General features: G+C 40.4%; 1 protein-coding gene across 11 annotated transcripts in view; it reads right to left on the minus strand.

Moving 5' to 3' along the window:
- The window catches only part of DCLK1 (doublecortin like kinase 1), a 383,845-nt gene that overhangs the window by 347,961 nt on the left and 15,539 nt on the right, over nt 1-20,345 (minus strand). For 7 of the 11 annotated variants that reach the window (XM_084981510.1, XM_084981508.1, XM_084981509.1 and 4 more), the window contains one exon: nt 16,852-17,156. The gene's annotated coding sequence lies outside the window, so the exon portion shown is untranslated. Of the gene's footprint in view, nt 1-14,823; nt 15,054-16,851; nt 17,157-17,250; nt 17,379-20,345 lie in introns of those variants that run through there. The other 4 variants (XM_084981507.1, XM_084981515.1, XM_084981505.1 and 1 more) reach the window with 2 other exon arrangements.

Genomic DNA, 20,345 nt, shown 5'->3' on the forward strand with positions numbered 1-20,345 from the left:
AGCAATGCCAGATCCGAGCCGCATTGGTTTAGTGTTTTTAAAGAACTGATTAGAGATATTAAGCCCCGATTTATGAAGCCAACCGTGTCAACAAAAAAATAAAAAATAAGAGAAACCGACACATAAACTATTATAGTGAAATGCAGAGCACCAAAAGTGAATTGGACTTTAAAGGAAAAAAAAAGACTAATTACAGTTGATACTCACTATTCACAAATTAATATTTGCAAATTCACCTACTTGCTAAAATTTATTTGTAACCCCAAACCAATATTTGCAGCACTTTCATGGTTATATGTGGACATGCACAGAGTGGCAAAATATTTGAGTTTTCCCCCACATTTTCCCAGCTGAGGTCAGGTAGAGCAACCCTCTGTCTAATTTCAAGCTGTTGCAGTGTAAACATGTGTCCTTTTCACAGTCTATTTAGGGCCACATTTCCCCAACTGTTATGCTTTCCCTTGGTGATTTTGCTGTTGAAAATGTCCCCCCCTCCTCAAAGCATACTGCTTAAGCGTCATCTAGTGTTCCTAAGTGCAAGAAGGCTGTGACAGACCTTCAGAGAGAATTCATGTGTTGGGTAGGCTTCATTAAATCATGGCTTCCATTGCTATTGCTTTGAGTTCAATGTCAGTGCTTCAACAATATTATTAAATAAGATATCTTTTAACAGAAGCCCATATAAAATAAAGCTATATGTTGATCACTGATGAAAATGTTTGTTAAAATTTTCTAGTGATGTAGAGTTCTTACATAGTGATGGAAGATTTAATTGCTCAAGAACATACATTGGGGAGTTCCCGTCATGGTTCAGTGGTTAACGAATCCGACTAGGAACCATGAGGTTTCGGGTTCGATCCCTGCCCTTGCTCAGTGGGTTAAGGATCCAGCGTTGCTGTGGCTGTGGTGTAGGCCAGCAGCTGTGGCTCTGATTCGACCCCTAGCCTGGGAACCCCCATATGCCACAGGAGCGGCCCTAGAAAAGGCAAAAAGACAAAAAAAAAAAAAAAAAAGAACATACATTGGTCATGAGTTGGTATGAAGTAAGACAAGAATTAATAGAATTATAACAAAAAGGTGGAAAACCTTTCAACAAATTCCCAAGTATTGATATCATAGAGTCAATATTCTCTCCTATATTGAAATTAAGAAAGAAATGAATAATTAAAAGGCAAGTAAAAACCCATATATTCAGAATTTTCAAATATACTTTCAACAATACATTGTTCAAAGAAGAAAGTATAACGGATTTTAGAAAATGCATCAGAAAACCAATAACTGGACACCTAATTTCAGAAGTTAAAAGGAAAACAACAGGAGTTCTCTTGTGGCCCAGCAGGTTAAGGATCTGGTGCTGTCTCTGCAGTAGCTCTGGTCACTGCTGTGGCATGGGTATGATCCCTGGCCCTGGAACTTTTATATACTGAGGGCACAGCCAAAAAATAAATAAATAAGAAACAAAACAAAACAAAACTAAGATTTTTTTTAAAAAGGTAAATATAAGAACGTGTGGTAGGAACAATTCTAAGACGTCTGTCCAGATTTCTGCCTCTTTGTGCACACGCCCAATATAATCCTCACTTGCCGAGTGTGGGCTAGCTCGACCTAATCAGGTTAGCCCCCTTTAAAAGAGGATCTAGAGGTCACAGACAGAAGTCAGACATTCAGAACTTCAGTGGGGCTCTCCTACTGGCCTGGACCAAAGCAAAGAGTCATTCTACGAACTGCCTATGGGTCCACATGGCACAGAACCGTGTTTGGTTTTTCCAAGCTGAGAGTGGTCCCCAGTCACCTGCTAGTAAGAAAATATGGATATCATGTAACCACAAGGAAACAAAGTCTGCCAAAACCAGTGAGCTTGTAACTGACTAGCAACAACAACAAAAGAACAATATAGCTACAATAAGAGATTGGAACTAGAAGATTTCTAGTAGGCAGGGGTGATCACTTCAGATGTTTAATACATGATGGATGAAGACAACTTAAATGATGCAGTCAGCTAGCATTAGGTATAGATTTATCAGGGAAGGGATCCCAATAAGCAGAAGTGAAGGACTGGCAAAAAATAGCTTCTATTTCCACCCCATCCTCCCAATTATGGAATATATAAATGTCATGTTTCCCCTTTATGTTTATCATATTCAATATCATCATACAAATATAATTGGGAAGGCATAATTTACCAAGAGAGTGAACTGTATTGGCTCCAAATGAATCTACTTATACATTAAATTCTGTATTTGCAGTAAGTATGAGGACCCATCTCAGGAGTTCACCTTTAAGTATGAATTGTGTTCAAAAGTGACTGAGGAGTTCCCGTCATGGCTCATGGTTAGCGAATCCGACTAGGAACCATGAGGTTGTGGTTAGATCCCTGGCCTTGCTCAGTGGGTTAAGGATCCAGCATTGCTGTGAGCTATGGTGTGGTCGCAGACACGGCTCGGATCCCGTGTTGCTGTGGCTCTGGTGTAGGCCGGCAGCTACAGCTATGATTAGACCCCTAGCCTGGGAACCTCCATATGCAGCAGGTGAGGCACTAGAAAAAGAGAAAAAAAAAAAAAAAAGAAAAAAAAAGGCAGAGAGAGAGACTGAGATTTACAAAAGCATTGACATTTAATGACAGAAGTAACAGTTATTAGAAAAAAAACCTAACATTCTAAATCTATTACATCATAACTTCAGATGAAAATAGTTTATTAATGTATTTTCATTATTACACAATGAAAAAGAGAAATACATTTACTGAAGATCTACTATATGACAGCAGCATAGTATGTGTTCACTCATTTACTCCCCACAACACTGACATAAGCTTTTTAGCTCCACTTTTACTAATTTTAAGAAAATTAGGCTAAGAAGTAAAGTAACTTTTGAAGTTCTCATAACTCTAAGGTGGCAAAATAAGTATTTGGGGCAAATTTGTCTCAAAAGTCAGAGCTCCTTCTACTTCTATACCATTAGGCCTAGAAAATACCTAGAAAGCAAATGCATTTCAGGAAAGATGAATAAAAAGCAAGTAGGCAGTAAAAACAAACAAGAAATGTTCTCAAGGGTAGAGTAACATAATGTAACTCACAGCTAGAAGAGAACTAATATGTCAACATGTCAAGAGAATTTGTCCCATAATGGCTATTGTATTTGTAAAGAAATTACCAAAGCCAAGAAAGTAGGTTGTTCTTTATTTCCTTTTTCTTAATGTTGGCTATTGTTAAAATTATATGATTCATCACATTGGTAAAGGGTAGAGCTGAATACACAGAATGCTAAATTTGGAACTTAAGCACAGCCTTTATACAACTCTAGAACAAGCTATATAAACTGCAATAATATGCTTCTTCTTGTCATTTCTTCTCAACATAGTAATTAATAAAGTAACAAACAGCCCTGTTCTCCTCTAAGAGGCCAATGTTATTCCTAAAACCATATACACAAAAGGAATTACTTTCATTACAAATTCCACACAAAATACCACTGGTTTTTCTAACTAGTTTCCCAAAATAAAACCACTAGAAAGGAAATAATAAAGATTAGAGTGGAAGTCAATAAAATAGAAAACATAAAAACAATAGAGAAAAATCAATGAAACCAAAAGCTAGTTCTTTGAGAAGGCCAATAAAATGATAAACCTCTAGAGAAACAGATAACAAAAAAAAAAAAAAGAGAGAGAAGATACAAATTACCAATATCAGGAATGTAAAATGTGACACTGATACAGATTTTGCAGGTACTAAAATAATAATAAGGGGTTACAGTAACAACTAAATTTATGTCCATAAATACTACAACTCAGAAGAAAAAGACAAATTTTTGAAAAGATTCAAACTACCAAAGCTTTCTCAAGAAAAAAAATAACTCACATAGCCCTTTACCTATTAAATAAATGGACTTGTACTTTAAAAACCATCCTACAAAGAAACTCCAAGCCTAGATGGCTTTATTGGTGGATTATACCAAATAATTAAAGAAAAAATAATACTAATTTTACATAAACTCTCCCAGAAAATTGAAGAGAAGGGAATACTACTTAACTTAGAATCAACGTTATGCCAATTTCCGATAAAGACTCAGAAAAAAGAAAAGCAGTATTTCTCATGCAAAATTCTAAACAAACTTTAGGAAATCAAGTTCAACAATATATAAACAGAATAATATTTCATGACCAAGGGGACTTACCAAGAATATAAAGTTTATTTAACACTTACAAATCAAACAATGTAATTCACCCTATTAGAAAAAAATTAAAGCCGTGTAATCATTTAAATGGATTCAGGAATAATATCTGACAAAATCCAAAACCCATTGATTCATGCTGAGTATTTTTCTTACCATACTAGGTACCTGTACCCGAATATAGAAAGCAAATATTAACAGACATAAAAGGAAAAATTGACAGTAACACAATAACAGTATCAAACTTTAACACCTCATCTATATCAATGGACACATCATACAGACAGAAATCAATATGGTGACACTGGCTTTAAGTGACTCATTAGATGAAATGAACTTAACAGACATATGTACAACACTCCATCCAAAAGCAGCAGAATGCACATTCTTTTCAAGTGCACATGGAACATTCACCAGGATATATCACATTTAAGACCACAAAACAAACCTCAATAAATACAAGAAAACCAAAATCATATCATCAACAAGCAGCTTTTCCAACCTCAACACCATGAGAATAGAAAACAACAAGAAAAATACTGCAAAAAAAAAAAAAAAAAAAAAAAAGCACTATCACACGAAGACTAAACGATATGCTATCAAACAACCAATGGGTCACTGAAGAAATCAAAGATAAATCAAAAAATATCTGGAGACAAATGAAAATAGAAACATAATCTGAAACCTATGGGATGCAGCAAAAGTGGTTTTAAGATAGTTTATAGTAATATGAGCCTACCTCAGAAATAAAAAGAATCTCTTATAAACAATCTTTAGGTGTATGGTTTCATAACTAAAGGAACCAAAAAAGAAGAACAAGCAAAACCCAAAATTAGAAGAATGAAATAAATGATAAAGATCAGAGGAGAAATAAACGAAATAGAAACCAAAAAAGAAGAGAGAGAGAAGAAAAAAAAAAAAATGAAAGTAAGAGCTGGTTCTTTGAAAAGATAAATAAAGCATATAAACCTTTAGCCAGACTCATCAAGAAAGAAAGAGAAGACTCCAACAAATAAACTCAAAAATGAAAAAGGAGAAGTCACAACAAATAACACAGAAATAGAATGAGATTACTGTGAATAATTATATGCCAATAAAATGGATAACCTAGAAAAAATGGGTAAATTCCTAGAAATACACAATCTCACATGACTAAGTCAGGAAGAACTAGAAAATATGGACAGACCAACTATCAGTATGAATTAGTCTGTAATTTAAAACCTCACAACAAACAAAAGTCCAGGAACAGAAAGCGTCACAGCTGAATTCTACCAAGCATTTAAGGAATAATTAATGTCCAGTCTTCTCAAACTATTCCAAGAAATTGCAGAGAAAGGAGCATTTCCCAACTCATTTTACAAGGCCAGCATCATGCTGCTACCAAATCCAGATGGAGATACCACACACACAAAAATTACAGGCCAGGAGTTCCCGTTGTGGCACAGTGGTTAACGAATCCGACTAGGAACCATGAGGTTGCGGGTTCGATCCCTGGCCTTGCTCAGTGGGTTAAGGATCCAGTGTTGCCATGAGCTGTGGTGTAGGTTGCAGACAAGGCTTGGATCCCGCATTTCTGTGGCTGTGGTGTAGGCCGGCAGCTACATTTCTGAATCGAACCCTAGCCTGGGAACCTCCATATGCCGTGGGAACAGCCCTAGAAATGGCAAAAAGGCAAAAGAAATTTTTTTAATAAAATAAAATAGATGCAAAAATCCTCAACAAAATATTAGCAGACTGAATTTGACACAGCATTAAAAGATTCATACACCATTATCAAGTGGGCTTAATCCCAGGGATGCAAGAACAGTTCAATACCTGTAAATCGCTCACTATAATATACCACATTAACAAACTGAATAATAAATATCATATGATCATAAAATTCAATGCAGGAAAATCTTCTGACAAAATTCAACGTCTATTTATGATAAAAATTTCAACAGACTGGGTATAGAGGGAACATACCCCAACATAATAAAGACCATTTATGACAAGCCAACACCTAATATTATATCATTGGTGAAAATCTGAAAGCACTACCTCTAAGATCAGGAAAAAGACAAGGATGCCCACTCTTAACACTTTTATTCAATACAGTATTGGAAATCCTAGCCACAGTAATCAGACAAGAAAAAGAAACAAAAGGAATCAAAATTGGAAAGGAAGAAGCAAAATGTCTCTGTTTGCAGATGACATGATGCTATATATAGAAAACCCTAGAGATGTCACCAAAAAAATACTAGAACTCACTAATGGATTTGGTAAAGTTGCAGAATACATAATTAATATAAAAAATCTGTTGTATTTCTATACATTAAAAACAAACTGTCAGAAAGAGAGATTAAGAAAATAATCCCATGTACAATTACATCAATGAGAGTAAAACACCTAAGAATAAATCGAACCATTACCTCTTTGGTGCTCAGAAAATTATAACCCATTGATGAAAGAAATTGAAGATGACAGACAAATGGAAAGATACACTGTGCTCATGGACTGGGAGAAATAATATTGTTAAAATGACCATCCTCCCCAAGGCAATCTACATAGTCAATGCAATCCCTATCAAAATACCAATGACATTTTCACAAAACTGGAATAAATAATTACATAATTTATATGGTAAGACAAAAGACTGAACAGCCAAAATAATCTTGAGAAAGAAGAACAAAACTGGAGATATCAGGAGTTCCCATCATGGTGCAGTGGTTAACGAATCTGACTAGGAACCATGAGGTTGCAGGTTCGGTCCCTGCCCTTGCTCAGTGGGTTAACGATCTGGCGTTGCCGTGAGCTGTGGTGTAGGTTGCAGACGCGGCTCAGATTCCGAGTTGCTGTGGCTCTGGCGTCGGCCGGTGGCTACGGCTCCAATTCAACACCTAGCCTGGGAACCTCCATATGCCAAGAAATAGCAAAAAGAAAAAACAAACAAACAAACAAAAAAAAACTGGAGATATCACTCTCCCTGATTTCAAACTACACTATAAAGCCACAGTAATGAAAACAGTATAGCACTGACACAAAAAAGACACACAGATCAATGGAAAAGAACAGAAAGCCCAGAAATAAACTGGTCAATTAATCTAGAATACAGAAGGCACAAATAGACAATGGGGAAAAGACAGCCTTTTCACTAAATGGTATTGGAGAAACTGAAGAGTAACATGAAAAACAATCCAATTAGATTACTTCATTATACCAAATACACAAATTCAAAATGGATTAAAGACTTAAATGTAAGACATGAAACCATAAAATCCCTAGTAGAAAACATAGGCAGCACACTCTTTGACTTTGGTTTTGGCAACGTTTTTTTGTGTGTGTGTCTCCTCAGGCAAGATAAATGAAAGCAAAAATAAACAAAAGGGACTACGTCGAACTAAAATGCTTTTGCACACTGAAGGAAACTATCAACAACATGAAAAGGCCACCTACTGAGTAGGAAAAAAATATTTGCAAATGACATATACGATAAGGTGTCAACATCTAAAACAAAGAAAGAACTCATACAACTCAACATCAAAAAAATAAACAACCCAATTAAAAAGTGGGCAGAGGACCTGAATAGACATTTTTCCAAAAAAGACATACACATGGCCAACAGACACATGAAAAGATGCTCAACATCACTAATCACCAGGGAAATGCAAATTCAAACCACAATGACATATTACCTCACACTGGCCAGAATGGCTATTATTAAAAGGCAATAAATAACAAGTGTTGTAAAGAAAAGAAAAGCCTTGTATACGGTTGGTGGGATTGTAAATCAGTCCAGCCACTATGGAAAACCATATAGAAGCACCTAAAAAAGTTAAAAACAGGACTACCATACAATTCAGCAATTTATTTCTGGGTAGCAGATAGTAATTTGAAGTTATATCCTCCTGGGTGTTTACTGCAGCCTTATTTATAACAGCCAAGATATGTAAACAATCTGAGTGTCCATTGGGGAATGAACAGATAAAAATGGAATTTTATTTAGTCATAAAAGGAATGAAATCTTGCCATTTGTAACAACATGGGTGGACACTGAGGACATTATGCTGAGTAAGTCAGACAAAGACAAACAGCGTATGATCTCAACTACATGTGGGATCGAAAAGAATAAAACAAATGAACAACATAACAAAACAGAAACAGAGTCATAGATACAGAAAAAAACAAGCGGTTGCCAGAGGAGAGTGGGAGGATGAATGAAATAGGGGACCGGGATTAGGAGCTACAAAATAAATGAGATACAGGATGATGCGTACCATGTGGAGGTATGGGGAATAGAGTCAATAACACCTTGTATGGTGACAGATGGTAACTTACAGTCATAATTTCATAATGTACAGAGGTATCGAATTACTATGCTATCTGCAACTAACATAATGTGGTAGTCAATTACACTTTAATTTTTAAATGTTAGAGTTCGTAATTATGAAAGAAAAATATAGGTGAGAATGTAAAATAAAGTAGTAGTGAGGCTTAAGCAATGACATAATGACATATTCATTCGTTTCCAATTGAAATTCAACTTGTGGCCACGCTTCCCAGGAGTCATGACTATAAGATAAAAACTAACACATTATGCAGAAAAACATAACATTGTTCTTAAGATAAAAGCAAGGTAGGAATGCCTCCTACAGGGCTCCATAATGAGGACCCTGTGGGATAAAATGAACATTATAAATCTTTCCAGTAGATGTAGCAATAAATCCCACAAGATATTTCTCTCGGCATCTTTCAGTGTATTTGGGGACCTGGCACCAAAGTACACTTCAGTCTGAGCAGTTCTGCAGGGGAGCAGCATAACGAGCGGGGTCTAAACAGCTCAGAGTCCTCCCATCTGGCTTGAAACAGAGCTGCTCTGTGTTCCTTGTAAATAGTATAAAGTTGTGTTCTGCTTTAGGGACCAATTTGAAATTTTTCTATTAGTGAGGTAAACCCACTTGTATTTATTGACATGATACATTTGTTTGAGCTCAATTCTGTCATATTATTTTTACGTATATTTTATTTACCTTGCCTTATTCTTTATTCGGTGTGTTTTCCTTGCTTTTTTTTTTTTTTTTTTTTTTTGGTTTTCTGTCTTTTGTCTTTTTTAGGGCCACACCCATGGCATATGGAGATTCCTAGGCTAGGGGTCCAATCGAAGCTGTAGCTGCCAGCCTGTACCACAGCCACAGCAACACGGGATCTGAACCAAGTCTGCAAACTACACCACGGCTCTTGGCAAGGCCAGATCCCCAACCCACTGAGCAAGGCCAGGAATTAAACCTGTGTCCTCATGGATACTAATCAGGTTCATTACCACTGTGCCACCACGGGAACTCCAAGAAACTCTTGTTATTGTTTTTTAAAGGGTCTTCATACTTGAAGAGCATCTTAGCAGGATAAAAAAATCCTTGGCTCACACTTTAATTCCTTGAGTTTCCTGACAGTGTTACGCCACTATTTCCTTCCCTTGTCTGTTGCTCTTGAAAATCTAATGCTAAGCTAATTTTTCTGACTTTTATATGGGTAATGCGATCTATTTGCCTGGAGGCCCTGAGGATTTTTCTTTGATCTACTAGGGTATATATCACAGATAATCTTTTCATGTCAAGTTCCAGGTACTTGGTCAGCTCCTTGCAATAAATAGACTTAAGTTTTATTTGCAGAAAGATTTTTTTGTATTATAGCTTTAAATATTCTGTTTCAGTATTTTTCATTTTGAGATGCTATTATTTATACACTGGATCTTCTTTGCCTTCTATCACGTTTCCTTCAAAAGTTTTTAAAATTCTTTGTCTCAGAGTTCCTGTCGTGGCACAGTGGTTAACGAATCCGACTAGGAACCATGAGGTTGCGGGTTCGATCCCTGCCCTTGCTCAGTGGGCTGAGGATCTGGCGTTGCTGTGGGCTGTGGTGTAGGTTGCAGACGCAGCTCAGATCCTGCCTTGCTGTGGCTCTGGCGCAGGCTGGTGGCTACAGCTCCGAGTCAACCCCTAGCCTGGGAACCTCCATATGCCACGGGAAGTGGCCCTACACAAAGGCAAAAAGACAAAAAAAAAAAAAATTCTTTGTCTCATTTTCATATTTGTTGTTGTTTTCCTGCCTAAATGCCCATTATTATATTTCCATTTAACCTTGTTCTTTCTTGGCCTCTAATAATTTCTTCTCAAATTCTTTCTGAGTTGAATCACCTTTATGGTATTTCTGCCCATTGTTTGTTTGTTTTCTCCCTTTTTATTTTTAGTTTCAGAATTTTGGGGAATATTTCCAATATCTCAGAGTGCTTATCAGAGAATACTTAATTCAGTTTGGAGTGTTGTGTTTCAGTTTTCTCTTGATTCATTGTCAGCTTCTGAGGAAGGACACTCATTAGCTGAAAAGTTTTAATTTGAAGTGAGTAAAAGTCCAAAGATTGACTAAGTGTGTAGAGATCAGCAGTAGCATTCAAATTCGAGAGAACAAATTCTGATCTCGAATAAGGCTTAAACTGGTCACGTAGAACATGTTCAAATCCCAGACGTACTAGTGGTAAATGTAGGCATCTTCTATGAATCTTGTTTTTCCTTATTTGTAAAATGAAAATGACAATACTTCTCACAGAGTTGTAAGCATTGCATGAGAAAACGCACGCAAGATATTGAACAGAATGCCTGGACATTGGGGTTCACTATTACTTAATATTATTATCAACGATGTTTCCATTGAGTGTAGTTGAACAGAGTTCCTCTGATTTTCTTAATTATAAAAGTAGCTTTTGCTTCTTGAGCCTGCTGATGTACCAGACACTTACATTTTATACATATTATCCCATTCTTTAGTTCAATAACCTCGGAGGTAGATGGTAGCCCCATTTACGAATGAGTAAACTGAGGCTTACAGGTTATGTCACTTGCCCTAAATTAAATTTCTACTTTGTGACAGCAGAACCAGGATTCATGACAAGATTTATTTGACTCCAAAGCCCATGATTCTGTCCTACCTCCACCTAAGACCCTGTTAACTGACTGCCTCCTCTGATTCCCCCAGAACTTACATATTAAAACATCCAGTGCCCTCGTGTTTTTGTCTTACGTGCTGAGTTTTTGCCTCGATTCCCCAGCAGAAGCACAGCGTGTACATGTGTACATGTGCACACGGATACATCCTCTAGTACTTCCCTCTCCTTCAGAATGGCACTAGGCTCAAGAAGAATTCCTAGTGAATGCTTATCAGGTTGACAAAATCCGCTTGAACAGTTTATGCTTTTCTCAATTAACGACTTTTTTAGCTGCATCACATCATCTACATCCAAATGAACATTCTTACAAAGTTCAAGACAAATATCACAAGAGTATCTGAGAAATGCAGAAGGATTGCTTAATCTACAAACAAAAGAGAATCTAAATATAGGAGACACCATATATATATATATATATACACACACACACACACACACAGATATATTTTTTACACAGTGTTGAGGAGTTCTCTTGTGCAGTGGATTAAGGATCTGGAGTTGTCATGGCAGTGGCTTGGGTCTACATGCTGTGGGCATAGCAAAAAACAAAAAACAAAAAACGAAAACCCACCCAAGTTGAATTATCTGAGTTCAAAGTTTGTAGACAATGTAAGAACATTCATTTAGGAAGAACATTTCCAATTACTAAGAAAATATTTTTCTTATAAATCCCAATAAGACCTAGGCTAGTCCAATAACCATTCATTGTGCATCAGCGCCCATGCTCCCACATCCCAAAGCATCACATCAATGCTACAGGTTATACCTAGTAAGATGCATTGGATACACATATCTAAAAATAAAAACCCAAGGAACTCTAGTCATCCAGTAGAGAACAGGCCTTAACAGGTGAACTGGTCAATAAAAATTCATTCAGCTAATAGAGACTGTGCTGGTTGCTGAGGACACAAAGGCCAGAATTTACAAGTGTGCTGACAATTACAGATACTGTGATTTAAAAATGTACAGAGGGCATATATGGTAGATGGTTGAGTCTAGGTGGTAAATTACAAAAGGCTTTACAGACAAGATTACACTGGAGCTTCTTCAAGAAAGGAATTAGTATTGAAATGAGAAAGCACATAGACAGCGCATGATTGTCAGTTATGTCAGGTCTCCCGGTCCACTGCCGTCTACTGGCAGGAGGTGGACAGGAACTGAGTGCCGTTCACCACTCTTTCATCTCTGTACATCCCAGCCTAGCATCCTCTCCTCCTCTTGTCTGTGCAATAGTCCATCTGTCCTAAGGTCCCTTTTCAATCTAGTATCTCCTCTGACCTTCAATATGTCTCAGATAATAATCTCATTAGAAACCAGGCAATGATACTCTCGTTCTTCAAAAGCCAACTTAGAGTCTACCTGCTGGAGGAAGCGATCAAAATCTGCTCAGAAAGGAGGCAACTGGCCTTCTATGGATCCAAGTGCAACATCTGCACCTTGACTCTAATGTGTGATGTTGGATGAGACCAGCCTTGAAAGAAAGACTTTTCTTCACCTTCTGCACTTCCACCTCTGAGCACCTAACACATTACCCTACAGTCCAGATGGAACTCTGTCAACACTCAGCAAATTCAAGTCAGTGCAACAGGTGTTTTTGTGCCTTAGTTTCTTTGCGTACACATTTTATCACTGTCTCTTCTTTTTCCGAGAACTAATGAATAAACTCTTCTACCTAAAGAAGTTACAGTCATGTAATAGGACCCAAGTCACTATACACTGAACAAAGAAGGGAAGAAGCTAAATTCTGAGATATCTGAGAATTAATTCAAAAAATACCAGGGTTTTAATTAGAAACAAGCTTCAGAGTAACTACTTGTCTTCTAATCAAAGATTCCCACCGTTTTTAAGATTAATCATATTGTTCAGTAAGTAGAAACATGGGAGTAACAGAGAAATAATTCCACCCAGAGGAGAAGTATCAAAGCAGAACATAATTCTAGCCCTTTTCCACTACACACATGTCTCCTTGACTAAGAATGACCATGAATTTGAAAGAAATAAGCTCTATGTGCCCGGTGAAAACAACCGCTTGCCAGCTGTGTGCCCCACTGTATTTCAGATAGAAGAGTCAAAAGTAAAATAGATTTCTTTAAAATGATGGTCTAGGAGTTCCCATCGTGGCTCAGCAGTTAGCAAACCTGACCAATATCCATGAGGATGTGGGCCTTGCTCAGTGGTTAAGGATCCGGCATTGCCGTGAGCTACGGTGTAGGCCACAAACACGGCTCAGATCCCAAATTGCTGTGGCTGTGGTGTAGGCTGGCAGCTGTAGCCCCGATTCGACCCCTAGCCTGGGAACTCCCATATGCTGCAGGTGTAGCCCCAAAAAGACAAAAAGACAAAAAACAAAATTAAAGTCATGGTCTACATAGAATTCATATAGAAAAGTATAAATACATCAGTAGCTAAGCAATTTTGAAAAATAGTAGAAAAATATTCATTAGAATCTATTCCTTATCAAAGTCACTATAAATAAAACAGCAACATTTTGGTACCGCAAGACAAGTCAATGGAACTTTCAGAGTGCAGAAATGGTCCCGCTCACAAAGGGAGTCTTGGAACAGGACAGAGAGAGCACCAAAGATCACTAGGGAAAGATGCATTCTCCAAAAAGTTGATGAAAAATATTGGTTTACCACATAGGAAAAATAACATTAGATCCCTGCCTTCGTGTCATACACATAAATAAATCCCAGATATATTAAGGAATTACATATAAGGTGAAAATTTCAACACTATTTTTAGAAAAAAAGGGTAATATATCAAAGCTCTTGAAATTCAGGATGATTTAAGTCCCAAAAAGCACATCTCATGAAGGAAAACATGGTATATTTTACTGCCTAAAAATTCAACATTATTGCCTATGGTAAAGGATAGCATAAGCAATATTAAAAGGAGAAATAAATTAAAGGGGAGAAATCTGCAGTGATAGGCATTTAAAGAATTAGAATATGAAAAGATTCATAAAAATCAAGCAAACCAAGTCAAACATTTCAATGTAAAAATTAGCAGGATATCAACTGGCAGTTCTCAGAAGAAACCCAAGTTTCTGGCAATATGGAAATAAAAATTAAATAATAATGTGATACCGGTTACCTTCAATTATCTGATTGATTTGTAAGAATTGATTGTGTTCCTACAAGTGTTAGTAAGAATGCAGAGAACCAGAAACTTTCAAATACGGCAAGTGGAAACATAAATTACTGCAGCTTATTTAGAAAGCACCACAGCAGTTACACTGTACATGGTAGACTGCAAAAATGGCTGTGATGCATTATTTCTCCTTTGCAATGTGATTCTGCAGGTCCTCCCATCAAGAAGTAGAGTCTAGGAGTTCCCGTTTTGGCTCAGCAGCAATGAACCTGACTAGTTTACTAGTTTCCACAAGAATGTGGGTTTGATCCCTGGCCTCGCTCAGTGGGTTAAGGATCCCCGCCTTACTGTGTCTACAGCCAGCAGCTGTAGCTCTGATTAGACCCCTAGCCTGGGAACCTCCAAATGCTGTGAGTGTGGTCCTAAAGAAGCAAAAACAAAAGAGAGAGAGAGAGAGACAGAGAGGTAGTCTATTTCTTCTCTCTAGGATGGCTTTCCATTCTACTACTTTTAGCCACAGAAGGCCACTGAAGAGGAGTCGCCTTGAAACCTAGGCTTCCAGAGTAAGTGCACTCTCTCACCTGTTCTCTTGCTCCCTCACGTGCCACGAAATACGGCCAATGAAGACAGAGGAGCCCCGTGGAGCAGAGACCAGCTGTCAGTGTCTTGATCTGACGTGATCCCAGGGCTGCCAGCTCCCAGCAACCTAGCCACTGACCACAGATGCATGAGACAGAGCAACCAGAGGAAGTTTTCCATCCCAGAAGCAAATGTTTCATGTTCGGAAATCTCATTTTCTTCAGGGGATCATCTGAGGACACAAAAGACAGGCCCCATGACAGCATCTCCTGGAGGCCCCTCCCTGATGCAGGGCTGCAACGCTGAACCCGAGAGAGACACACCTGATTGCGAAGCCTTTTGGTTTACCAGCCAAAGCTGTCAGGTTGGTTTTATTTGCTCAAACGTTTCCTCAGCACACTCACTTCAGGTCTGTTTCTCCTGCAAGAAAGGCTTCTCCTTGGAAGAGTCTCTGAAGACTGACTCTTCCATGATTTTCCTGAAGGACTCTTGGTTGAACTTAAGAATCAATGGCCAAATGATATCATCTCAGCTGCTAAGGTAAGAAGGTGGCGTCCTAGATTTTGTAAGCCTTTCAAACTATTGAAAGAAATATTTTATAAACACTGAAATTAAATAAGGCCGTTTTATATGTATTTATTACTAACAATAAAAATTCCAAGGTGGGTAACAAAAGGAGGTAAATTAAAAGTCTAGATGGCCCACTTTTGAGGACAACAACATCCTCTAGGGCAGCAATGTCCTTCCAGTAAAGGCCAAATCACCATCCTAGTGAGACAAGCAACTAGTTATTATGATACATTGAAAACAACATTAAGGGCTTGACATCCATGATGTTACTTAATAATTCAGCAGAGGCAACGAAAACAAAAATAAATGGTGGAACTACATCAAACTAAGAAGCTGCTGTACAGCAAAGAAATCCATCAACACACTGAAAAGGCAATCTATGGGATATAAGAAAATATAAACGAACCACCCATCCGATAAAGGGTTGATATCCAAAATATGCAAGGACCTCACACCACTCAATAGCAGGAAAAAAACAATTGAAAATGGGCAAATGACATGGATAGACGTTTTTGCAAAGAAGGTGTACAAAGAGCCAACAAGGGTGCTCAACATCACCAATCATCAGGGGAACGCAAGTGAAAAGCACGGTGAGCTACCACCTCCCACCTGCTAGGGTGTCTTTTAGCAAAAAGACAAGAGATGGTACATGCTGGCCAAGACGTGGAGAAAAGGGAGCCCTTGTACAGTATGAGTGGAAGTGCAAACTGGTAGAGCCAGGAAAACAGTGTGGAGGTTCTGCAGAAATTACAAACAGAATTACCCTTATTATCCAACAATCCCACTTCTGGGTATTTTATCCAAAGGAAACAAAAACTATTATCTTGAAGAGATACCTTCACTTCTGCATTCACCAAAGCATTATTCTCAACAGCCAAGGTATCGAAACAACCTCAGTGTGTGTTTACAGATGAATGGATAAAGAAAAATGCAACACACACACAGTGGAATATTAGTTTTAAAAGAAAAGGAAATCCTGCCATTTGCAGCCATATGGATGAACCCGCAGGGCATTATGCTAAGTGAAATAAGCCAGACAGACAAAGACAAATATTTCATGGCATTGTTCATATGCGGACTCTAAAAACAACAACAAAAAAGTCAAGCTCATAGAAACAGAGTAGAATGCTGACTGCCAGGGCCAGGGGCTGGGGGCGGGTAGGGGGAGGTTGGTAAAAGGGAACAGACCTTCACTTAGGGGACGAGTAAGATCTGAGGATCTGAGGCACCACACGGTAACGAGAGTCGCTGACACCTGACACCGTACAGCGTAACGGGAACGTTGCTAAGGGGAGACCCGAGCTCTTACGCACCAAAAGGGTAAATACGTCAGGTGATCGGGTGTGGGAATCGTTTCACAAGGCATGTGTGCATCAAATCGTGGTGTATATTTTAACTTTGCCAATGATACCTCAATAAAGCAAAGTAAACGAAAATAGAAAAGATGGTAAAAACTTTACCGAAATAGATGCCTGGCCGGTCAATCCCAATCCACGGTCCCGGACAATGAAGAGGATATGGTTCCAGGGAACGAGCAGGTGGAATCGCTACGGATCTTAGTCTGAGAAGCGGCCTCAGTTTTCGGAGTCTGATGGGTGTTCACAGAGAGACCCACATTTAAACCACTTATTTACACGCGTTCTTCACCACTGAGGAAGCTGGGGAGTGCTGGCTCAGGGCACCCATTCTCTTAGGAGCAACCGGTGTGGCTGCCTCCCCAGCCTGACTGTCATGGGCCACTGCCGTCCTATTCTGTCGTCGTCTCCTTGTCAGGAAAACAAAAAGAACAGAGAGAATGACACTACAGGCAGGGTGGCAGAGAAAGAAATCATTCTTGTCTGGAGCAGAGGTTTACTGACCTGTAACACTCTCCCCAGGCACAGGGGCAGGCACTGAACATATGACCCCGGGCAGGGGTCTGACAGGGTCTCCCAGTATCCGCGGTGCAACCTCCCCTCTCCTCCACCCCAGCCCAGCGCTGAGCACTGCCCTCGGGCTGACCAGGGAGCGACACCCTAGCTGGCAGGGGCTGGCAAGACCACGTGCCACGCTGTCCCCAGATTCCCCATGTGGAAACGGCCTCTGTGCCCTCCCTCCACCCCCACCAGGGCCTCTTCAGGGCCCCTTCTCACTCAGAACCGGGCTCATCAGACACCACAACAGCTGCTCATCCTCCTTGAGATGCGAAAGGGCTGTGTGAAGGCGAGAAGGGGAAGGCATAGGCCAGGCAGGAATCCACGCCTGAGCATAATTTTCACCAAGGGATTGAATTAGGTGAATACCAAATACCCAGAGCATTAGAAATAAATAGCCGTGGGAGTTTAAACTGTCAAAATAAGCTATGACTTTCCCGACTCCACAGAACACCTACCTATCTTTTGAAGAAGCTGGGGGAAAAAATATCCTTCATGAATATCTTAGACTCTAAGTCATTAGGTTTATTAATTTGCTATTTTCTTTCTCACTGATACAATCAGCTTCACCTTGGGCTTCCCTGGGTAGCTTCCACAATGAAGGATCTGCTGCCACGAGTAAGTGGAACACAATCAGCACCAGCGTGGAAAACCTCAGTTACAAGAATATGAACCCACGTTCAAAACCAGATTTACATTCCAATTCCCCCAACTCACCATTCTTCACAACCACTGCAAAAGGAACGTGTGATAGAAAAGCAACATCGTACTGATGACAACGAGTATCTGATCTTTAATCTCTGAGGCCTAAGCTTTCTGTTTTAGGTCCTGAAGAAACCCTTCTAGAAACTCTGACTTGCTAATTTGCTCACAGGCACTGGCTGCTGAAGCAGGTGTCCAGGACCAAGGTGTGCCTAGAGAAGAGCCAGGCCTCTTCGGTGACAAAGCTTATGAGGGTGACCTGAATGGAATAAGTTAGGCAAGCAAATCTGGGAAGACATCACCTTGTTTGGAGAGCGCTGCAAACACAGAGCCCCTGAGGGGAGCTTGTCCCAGGAACCCCGGGTGCCCGCTGGGCCTGGCACAGAGGGCGGGAGGGGAAGCTGTCCGAGAGGATGTGGGGAAGGTGGCGAGGACCGCAGTCATGAAGGGGCTCTCAGACCCGTGGGAGAACCTTTGGTTTTCACTGAATGCAAGGAGCCGTCCTTGGCGGTCTACAAAGGGCTGACATCGGATTCAAATATTGAAAGGGCCCCCTGCTACTCTGGGTAAAACCAGATTGTGGAGGGGCGAGGGCGGAAGCAGGGAGACCGGTCGGGAGGCTGGGGGCCACGACCCAGGCAGGAGATGCTGGCGTCCTGGACCAGGCTGGGTGCCGTGGAGCTGGGGTGAAGTGGTCACGTGCTAGGAACCCTGTGAACCTTGAGCTCACAGGATTTGCTCATCCGTCAGATGGAGCGGACGAGAGAAAGAGAGGAGGCAAAGGTGACTCAGAGTCTTCTGGCTTGGGGAGGAACAGATTAGTCTTTTACTGAGAGAGAGGAAGAGAAGCATGGTTGGGGGGAAGGTGATGAAGAGCTCAGCTCTGGCTTCGCTTTAACTCTGAGGCCTCTCTTTAACCCAAAGTCTTTTCAAAACGGGTGAATCGGCCCCCAGCCCCTCTGACCAACTTCTCCTTCTACTGGAGGATCCGGCACCTTCCCTACACCTCCCACGTTCCTAATTCTCCTGCATCGTCTTCAGGGTCCCATTAGGCAGGGAAATTCTGCCAAACATTATTTCCAAATGTTGGGAGCACACAAATGTTGTGATTATTCTTTTTCATCTTGAACACCTGCCATGGAGAGTCGCCGCTCTCACCAGAACAATGAATTCCTGTTTTCTATGCAGGTTGCGGTCTGCTAAAGAGAAGAGATCTTTAAGCTTTTTTTGGCATGAAACTTTGTGCTCCTGCAGGAGAGTCAAGCTGGAAAGAAAGGCTCCATAAGGCGGGGAAACGTGACTCAACACCCCCACACTCTGCTCATTTGATCTCCTGGCTGCCTGGCATCACCGTTCCATCAGGTCACACCCAGAAAGGTGTTGGTTAAAGTGGTGGAGACGATCGGTGCAAAGCATCAATGGGAACTAACCGCGAACCGTAAAGATAGGCTTGCAGGTCATCTTTTTTTTTTTTTTTTAAGTGAAATGGGGCCAGCTCAAACGCATTCCTGTATTGTCGCCCTCCCTTGCATTCTAGAGAGAACCAGGTGGAATTACTGCCCCGCTCTTGAATCTTGCGCATCCCCTTGAGCGCGAATGTGCACCGCAGCCATCGTGGGATTCCGCAGAAAGCAGATGAAGGGCTGCTGGCTCAGCTCCCTGAGGACAGCAGTGTGCAGGGACCCTGAGGAAATAGAGTCTTTGCCAAGCTTAATGCTGTACTAAAAACTCCAAATGTAAAGAGGCAAAGGCCAGTCTAACGCTAGCACGTCCTCCGTCACGGGCTGCTGGCTTTATAGACCTGCCGTTACTTTTCAGTGATAACCCACCTCTCTTAAAAGCTCCTTCTCCGGCCTCATCGCACACACAGGTGCTGCGGTGCCCATCAAAGTTATCAACTGGAGTCTTGGGCAGGAAAGGAGTCAAACAAAACGGCCTGAGAAGGAAGCAGGGGCAGCTGCCTCTCAACCGTCTGTGGGGAGGACTCTCTGGGCACAGAACTTTACCCCGGTGGCCTCAGCTGGGGACTAAGGCATCACCACCACCACCAGTGATAACACAGCCACCTCCTAAGGCGTGGTTCCTGTGCCAGGCCCACGCTCTCATTTAATTTTACCACGGCCTTGAGTGGCAGGTTCTATGAATTGCTCACTTTCACAGCTGAGGACACCAAGGCAGAGTGATAGGGTGGGTGATCTGTTGACAGTCACCCACCACTAAATGATGGAGCTTGGACGCCACGTGCAACCTGGCTGCAGACTCTCATTTGAATCACTGTTTTTGATCAGAAGATACAGGGAAAGGAATTGACTTTGATCGGTTGGTGGAGAAAATAAACA

This window comes from Sus scrofa, chromosome 11, assembly GCF_054392235.1.
Source record: "Sus scrofa isolate SSC_HxYL_T2T_F1_AM1 chromosome 11, Sscrofa_HxYL_maternal_Yorkshire_Landrace_v2.0, whole genome shotgun sequence".
Classification (NCBI taxonomy): domain Eukaryota; kingdom Metazoa; phylum Chordata; class Mammalia; order Artiodactyla; family Suidae; genus Sus; species Sus scrofa.